This window comes from Ovis canadensis, chromosome 1, assembly GCF_042477335.2.
Source record: "Ovis canadensis isolate MfBH-ARS-UI-01 breed Bighorn chromosome 1, ARS-UI_OviCan_v2, whole genome shotgun sequence".
NCBI classification, from domain to species: Eukaryota; Metazoa; Chordata; class Mammalia; order Artiodactyla; family Bovidae; genus Ovis; species Ovis canadensis.
Genome location: NC_091245.1, coordinates 211,274,065 through 211,281,075, shown reverse-complemented (window position 1 = coordinate 211,281,075; position 7,011 = coordinate 211,274,065). Strand labels below are relative to the sequence as shown.

The following is a 7,011-nucleotide window of genomic DNA, read 5'->3' as shown; positions in this document are numbered from 1 at the left end:
TCCTGTGGTCATGTATGGATGTGAGAGTTGGACTGTGAAGAAGGCTGAGCACCAAAGAATTGATGCTTTGGCACTGTGGTGTTGGAGAAGACTCTTGAGAGTCCCTTGGACTGCAAGGAGATCCAACCAATCCATTCTGAAGGAGATCAACCCTGGGATTTCTTTAGAAGGAATGATGCTAAAGCTGAAGCTCCAATACTTTGGCCACCTCATGCGAAGAGTTGACTCATTGCAAAAGACTCTGATGTTGGGAGGGATTGGGGGCAGGAGGAGAAGGGGACGACCCATGATGAGATGGCTGGATGGCATCACTGACTCGATGGACGTGAGTCTGAGTGAACTCTGGGAGTTGGTGACAGACAGGGAGGCCTGGCGTGCTGCGATTCGTGGGGTCGCAAAGAGTCAGACATGACTGAGCGACTGAACTGTACTAAACTGATACCAAATTTACCAATCTACCCATAAATTCCATATGACTGTGGCCTCCAACCTCTCCCAGCAGCATTCATGCCCCTCCCCAATCAAAGTTCACCAGTATCATTCATCAAAATGTTTCTTCCTACCATAAACAAAAATCACATCATTTAAGTAGATTACACTTGCCAGAAGCCACTACCAAACCATAAACTTCTAAGGGAAAGATGCTTTATTCCTCTTTGTATTCCTAAAAGATAATACAATACCTTGTACATCATAGACATTCAACACATTCACACTGAATTAGATTGAATTTCCTGCTAATATATTACCTGCCCAGATAAGGTAATTACTTAACCACTTAAATCAAAGGTCCTTACAGAATTCTCTTTCAAGTGTGACCTCTAATTTGTAAGGGAGATATTTTTGCCTAGGGGCCTTTTGACACCCTTCAAATGTAATCATAGGTGAAGCTATTTAACCTACTTATGAATTTTGTTCAGATAATACACTGTTATCCAGCAAGGTCAGAAAGTGGGTTTTCTCTTTCAGTTAATAGAGACTCTCAACATACATGAAATAAAGAATGATATTTTCTAAATTAGAATTTTATTTTTAAAATATGTTACTGTAAGATGATGCCAAGTAAGATGTAAATTTTCTCTGAAACTGTAAGAAGGTGTTTGCAAACACTACATAGAGAAACCAGGCATGGGGAAAGCAGACCCAGGTAGCTAAGTAAGCCAGGTTCAGCCCCTCAACCACAGCAATCCACACAAGCAGCAAAGAGCTCTACTTTTTTTGCCTAAAATGGTGGTTTCATATACTTATTCATTTTTAAAAGGCTTCCACAAATTAATTTTTAGTTTGAAAACTCATTTGTTTAAAACAAGACAGTAATTTCATGCTTCCTCAGATCATGATCGTCACTGTTTCTCCACTGTGTCTGCACCAACGTCATGGAGAAAAGGGATGAGTAGCATGCTTGCTGAAAACTCATTACATGCGTGTAGAAGGCAGTGGCACCCCACTCCAGCACTCTTGCCTGGAGAATCCCACGGACAGAGCCCATGGGGTCGCTAAGCGTCAGACACAACTGAGCAACTTCACTTTCCCTTTTCACTTTCAGGCATTGGAGAAGGAAATGGCAACCCACTCCAGTGTTCTCACCTGGAGAATCCCAGGGACGGGGGAGTCTGACGGGCTGCCGTCTATGGGGTTGCACAGAGTCGGACACGACTGAAGCGACTTAGCAGCAGCAGCATTACATACAACGTGATTCTTTTATGGTAGTTAGTAATCCCATTTTCTTTTACCTCCTTTCATAGTGGTGACTATGATGGAGAAAAAATGTAAACACTCTACAGGCTTTATTTTCTTGGGCTCCCATGTCATTGCAGATGGTGACTGTAGTCATGAAATTAAAAGATGCCTGCTGCTTGGAAGAAAGGTTATGATAAACCTAGACAGCGTATTAAAAAGCAAAGTCATCACTCTTCTTACAAAGGTCCATCTAGTCAAAGCTATGGTTTTTCCAGTAGTCATGTATGGACATGAGTACTGGACCGTGAAGAAGGCTGAACACTGAAGAATTCATACTTTTGAACCATGGTGTTGGAGAAGATGCTTGAGAGTCCCTTAGACTGCAAGGAGATCAAACCAGTCAATTCTAAAGGAAATCAACCCTGAATATTCATTGAAAGGACTGATGCTGAAGTTGAAGCTCCAGTACTTTGGCCACCTGATGGGAAGAGTCAACTTATTGGAAAAGACCCTGATGCTGGGGAAGATTGAGGGCAGAAAGAGAAGGGGGTAATGGAGGAGGAGATAGTTGGATGGCATCATTGACTCAATGGACATGAGTTTGAGCAAACTCTGGAAGATAGTGAAGGACAGAGAAGTCTGGAGTGCTGTAGTCCATGGGGTCGCAAAGAGTAGGACATGACTGAGCAACTGAACAACAACGGCAATAGCAATACCAGTTACGATGTATTCTGGATCATTTATGTTACTCTTCTGTCTTCTAACTGACATCAAAATATAAATAACATTCACAGTATTCTGTAGAACACAGAACCTGGAAAGATCCCCTCCATAGTCTAAACTTATGAAAGGGTAATCCTCCAGCAAAAAAAAATCTCAGAGCAGAGTAATTTCTAAGTATTCAAAGCCACTTCTCCTTTGCCAGAAAAATGGAAACTCCAGGTCTATAAGTATTGAATAATATACCTTTTTTATCTTATTCAAATAGATGTAACTCTAGAGAACTAACTGCAAACCTTAAGATGTAAAAGGTTACCTTTTTTTTATTGTGCCTGCATCATGTGGGATCCTGTTCCCTGACCAGGGATCAAACCTGGGCTCCCTGCACTGGAAGTGCAGAATCTTACCCACTGGACCACCAGGGAAGTCCGAAGTCTACATTTTTATGTATGAAAAGAAGTCCAATCACTTCTCACTGGAGATGAAAAAAATACCAGCATACTAAAGCAGAGAATGAAAGAGGAGCCATCACTTGAGAAAAGATGACAGTGACCTGTGGAAGGAGGCAGAGGAGATTTAACAAGTCAGATCAGTTCTATCTTAACTATCAAGATTCCAAAATTAATCTAGACACATATTTCTGAACTCATCCTCAGTGGGATTTCATCTCTGCTCCCCTTTATTTTCACTTGATTGGGACATTATTGTCAGAACATAATAGTCTCATCTGACAAACTATGTTTTAATTATGTCATCATACACTGTTGGAAAAGATTTGCTACTCTGCTTTAGTCACATTCAAATAACTGCCAGTAGTATTTAATACACTAAATATTTCAAATCAAAACCTTACCCAAATAATTCTTATGCAGCCAGGGAGAGAAGACCATCTCCAAACAATGCTGTGCATATATCAAATACTTTGATAGAGTAATAATGGCCTATTAATCAGAGCACAGGTTAAATGGGCCACCACCTGCTCTGCATCAACATTAGTATTCTGGTAAACTCTTTAAAGAAAGAGAAATGTCACTACCATCCCACATGAGCTCGAGCTTTCAGAATGAAAGACACTAGGTCAGTTTTCATCTATTTCTGTACAGTAATAACAGTCACAGATTTAAACAACTTGAATCTAAACCTAAATACTAAAATAAATCATGGGCTCCCAGAATTAAAATATTCAGTCCTGTTTTTTAAAAATTAAATCTTTGAATGTTTACATCAGCTAGACAGTGTTCAGTTTACTGACTGTGCCTTACTGTGAACATACAGTCAACTATAACCAGTTTTAATCTTTAAAATTTCTCCTGAGAGAAGATTTTTAGGTCCTTGAATGCTAATGGGAAAGACATTATACTTAACACACATGGTATTAACAACATTTAAGAACTTTCTTTATAGCTATAATAAAGAAACTAATAATTTATTGTTGTAAAAGACCAATTCATGTCTTCAGCTGTGAACATGAACACACAGCATCCCTTCATCCATACAAGTGATTCTATCTGGATATCTGTGCAGCAACTAATTCATCAAAAGGTTAAATGGGTTTAAACTTTCAAAAGAAGGATATAGATTTACTCCCTGCATACCTCCTGGAATGTTTTAATTATTATTTATACTTATTCAGCAGTATGTATTTAGTGGGACTGAGAATTCAGAATTAGGAGCTATGATCTGAAATCCAAAGTTTCTGGATCTGCTTAAAAGTCATCGAATTCCAAATTTGGAGGAAATTCAAGTCTAACTACCTCGCTTTAAAGGCGCATGTGCATGCTCACTCAGTCATGTCTGACTCTTCGCAACCCCATAGGCTATACCCCTCCAGGCTCCGCTATGCTTGGCATTTCCCAAGCAAGAATACTGGAGTGGGTTGTCATTTCCCTCTCCAGGGGATCTTCCCAATCCAGGGATCAAACTGACATCTCTTGCATCTCCTGAATTGCCACCTGGGATGCCTAAATCAGGGAATTAACTGATTTTCCCAATACCCTACAGCTAGCAAGTTCAGTGAGGAACTGAACCCAGGCCTTCTAGCTTTTTCCACTAAGGGAAATAAATTCCTCAATATATGCAGATAACAAAACTATCTCCAAAATTCTTTCTAGTCTAACTTCCTAGGCTCTCTGGATAGAGGTTAAAATCTAGATGGTTCATAATCCTACCAAACACAATTAGGCCTTCCACTTTCTGAGTGGAACTGAGAGCAACACTCTATCAATCGGAGTTCTTGATTGAAAATAACAAAAGACTTTGGCTGATTTAAGAAGGAAAACAATTTTTTAAGGATTTCTGGGTCGTTTCTAGAATCACTAGTAAAATGTGGACAAACAGGCTAGGAAAATTGACAGAAACAAGGGAAGTCTGACAGCAGCCAAGACCAAAACAAAAATGAGGTACTAGACCAGACTGGTGGGGACAACACCACAGCAACGCCTACACTCTGGACCCGTGTGTTTCTGCCCCTGCGGCCACCACCCTAGACTGGATTCTCTGCTGGCCTTGGTTATTCGCTTCAAGAACCCAAAAATAGTGAAAGTGAGGCCCTAGCTATGTGACTGGTTGAAGAACACACATCTGGTCTTTTCAGTTTCTACCATGGAGCTTTGCCACAGGAATTCCCTATGTATTGGAAGGGGTCAGGCTTCCCAGGTGGCGCTGGTGGTAAAGAACCTGCCTGCCAAAGCAGGAGACCTAACATAAGCAGGTTCGATTCCTGGGTCGGGAAGAGCCCCTGGAGGAGGGCATGGCAACCCACTACAGTGTTCTTGCCTGGAGAATCCCATGTATAGAGAAACCTGATGGGCAACAGTCCATAGGGACATGACTGAAGCGACTTAGCACACACAGCACGCACAGGAAGGGGTCAGGGAAGCTAACCAGCTAGCTAGACAGATTGATAGACACAAGTAAACTCTTGTTTACAACAAGGGATGTATTTGAGAAACTTAGAGAAACACATCCAAGTCTACAAAAATTAAGGCCCTCTAAAAGCGACTGAAAATGATCACTACACAATATTCCAACTAATCTCAAGAATTTAATAATAGTGTAGAGCCAACTTTAGCATTGCTTTCATATCCTTCTCTTTGTGACCCCATGGACTGCAGCACACTTCACTGTCTCCTGGAGTCTACTCAAACTCATGTCCATTGAGTCAGTGATGCTATCCAACCATCTCGTCCTCTGTCATCCCCTTCTTCTCTTGTCCTCAATCTTTCCCAGCATCAGGGTCTTCCCCATGAGTCAGCTCTTCCCACCAGGTAGACAAATTATTGGAGCTTCAGCTTCAACATCAGACCTTCCAATGAATATTCAGGGGTGATTTCCTATAGGATTGACTGGTTTGATTTTGTAGTCCAAGGGACTCTCAAGAATCATCTCCAGCACCACTTTAGCATGGTACATATAATATATCTAGGAGGATCCACATTATAACATTTATACTATTGTCTTTGGTAAGAAATGAGTAATTTTGACAAATTTGCTCTTAACTAGAGCTTTTAAATTTTTCTGCCACTTGTATGCACTTATGTACATTATGTGTATAACAATTTCTTACCAAAATAATAATTCTAATTCTACTGGTAATTTTAAATGATCCCAGGGGCTTAAACAACACATGACACTTTCTAAGAAAACACATATAGCTTTTTAAAACATAAACAAACAAAAAAAAACCCTTTTAAATGCTAATTTTATTTTTGCAGTTGATTTGGAAACAAAGATTCACATTTTTCTACCAATAATTTCTTTAAAGAGTGGAATCTTTCAAACTACTTTTAAAGGAAAGGGACATGGTTCTGGTTAAGAGGGGATTTTGCCTGTCAAAACACCCTATATTCCTCTCTTTACTTCATACGTTTCCTTTCCTGGCAAGCTTTACGGCCCTCAATTGCAGTTGTTTATAATTTTCTACTGCTCTTTCTCTTGGAGGGTTAATATATAACATTTGGATTTTTTGGCACTCTTTCTTTCCCTTCCCCAAATACCCAACCCTCCACCCCTTAATTTTGGTAGTCAATTTTGTGCCCAGTCACTATTTATAGCTGGAAATAATCCCAGATTTGGGCAGCTGGTCTTGTTTGGAGATCTATAATCTCATTTAGTTTTACTACTTATGACTCTAGGCCATAAACACTAAGGGAATGTATGTGAACTAAGATGTTTAATAAGCATGAAGCATACATGTACAAGGGGCTTTCCTGCAGCTCAGACAGTAAAGAATCTGCCTGCTATGCAGGAGACCCGGGTTTGATCCCTAGGTTGGGAAGATCCCCCGGAAAAGGGAATGGAAACCCACTCCAGTATTCTTGCCTGCGAATCCCATGGACAGAGAAGCCTGGCAGGCTACAGTCCACGGGGTTGCAAAGAGTTGGACATGACTGAGCGACTGACACCTTTACTTTCACTTTTCATACCTGTACAAACAGGGGTCCTCTACTGTAAAGTTTGTACATCATCCTTCAAGGAAGAAAGGACTTGAACTACAGCTAAGGATATCTCTGGCACTTTTTTCTGCAGAGGCAAAGCTTCCATTCCAGGCAGGTAGGCTCCTAGCATCCAGTGAGCAGTCCACGCTGTTTCCTATTGTTTCTTTCACTTGGA

General features: G+C 40.6%; 1 non-coding gene across 1 annotated transcript; it reads right to left on the bottom strand.

Annotated features, from left to right (window-relative positions):
- Window positions 1-2,752: 2,752 nt before the first annotated feature.
- TRNAG-UCC (transfer RNA glycine (anticodon UCC)) lies at window positions 2,753-2,825 on the bottom strand. Its single transcript has one exon. It is a non-coding gene; the product is annotated as a tRNA-Gly (tRNA).
- Window positions 2,826-7,011: the final 4,186 nt, after the last annotated feature.